Source organism: Rhinopithecus bieti, unplaced genomic scaffold (genome assembly GCF_001698545.2).
Source record: "Rhinopithecus bieti isolate Rb0 unplaced genomic scaffold, ASM169854v2 scaffold_27407, whole genome shotgun sequence".
In the NCBI taxonomy this organism is placed as follows: Eukaryota; Metazoa; Chordata; class Mammalia; order Primates; family Cercopithecidae; genus Rhinopithecus; species Rhinopithecus bieti.
In genome coordinates, this window is record NW_016812112.1 from 367,120 (window position 1) to 368,417 (window position 1,298).

Here is a 1,298-nt window from a genome sequence, read left to right on the forward strand (position 1 = left end):
TATTATTCCCTTACTCTCTTTTCTTCTTTTTTAAAAAAATAGTTTTACCACAAATGTATGTGTTCTTAAACAATATGCTGTTTAGTTTTCCTTGTTTTAAGCTTTAGAAAATATCATATACTGTGTTGATTTTTTTTTTATTCAACATAATGCTTCTAAAGTTCATCTAAATTGTTTTGCATAGCTGTAGTTAATTAATTTCTATGGCTGTATGATCTTTCAAAGAGTGACTATCATTGTTTACTTATCTGTTCTGTTTGTAAACAGGATATTTTGTTTCTAGCTTTTCCATTATGAAAATTTTATGAACAATATGTCTCCCATAATTTGTACAAAAGTTTCTGAAGGGTGAACCAAGGATTGGAATTGCTAGATCACAGATTACTGCCATGTTCAACTTTGCAACATAACGCCAAATTGTTTGCCAAAGTAGTTATAGCAATTAACATTTTTACTAGCAGTTCATTAGAATTCTAATTGCAGCACATCTTTGCCAAATTAAGAATTTTCAGACGTATTAAATGTTGCCCATGTAGTTAGTAAAACAATGGCAAATCTTGGTTTTAAAATGTATTTTTTCTGAGTACTAGTGAAGTTGAACACTTTTTCGTATGATTGCCATTTAAGTCTCTCACTTCTGTAAAATGAGGATGTTCTACGTTTGACTTTTTTTTAATGGCTTATTTGATTTTTAAAAAGTCTTAATATGGAGGTGTTAATGTTGTCAATAATAATCATTTATTATTTACATAATTTGAAATATTTTCATGTGACTTGTAGCTCCTGTTTTGCTTTTATGATCTTACTTGATAAAGAGGAATTCTTAATTTAAATGTAATCAAAAGAATAAATTACTTTAGTGTTCGTGATTTTGGGGTCTTGTGAAAATTATATTTTCTTTTCTTTTTTTGAGCCAGAGTCTCGCTCTGTCCTCCAGGCTGAAGTGCGGTGGTGCTATCTCTGCTCACTGCAAGCTCCGCCTCCCAGGTTCACGCCATTCTCCTGCCTCAGCCTGCCGAGTAGCTGGGACTACAGGCACCCACCACCACGCCTGGTTAATTTTTTGTAGTTTTAGTAGAGACGGGGTTTCACTGTGTTAGCCAGGATGGTCTCCATCTCCTGACCTGGTGATCCGCCCACCTTGGCCTTCCAAAGTGTTGGGATTACAGGTGTGAGCCACCGAGCCCAGCCTATATTTTCTTGTAAAAATTATATGGGCTATAATTTTAAATAGGCAACCTCCTTAGACCAAAGCAGTTCCTGGCAAGGGACCGAGGTCTGGGCCTTCAGTGACTAAA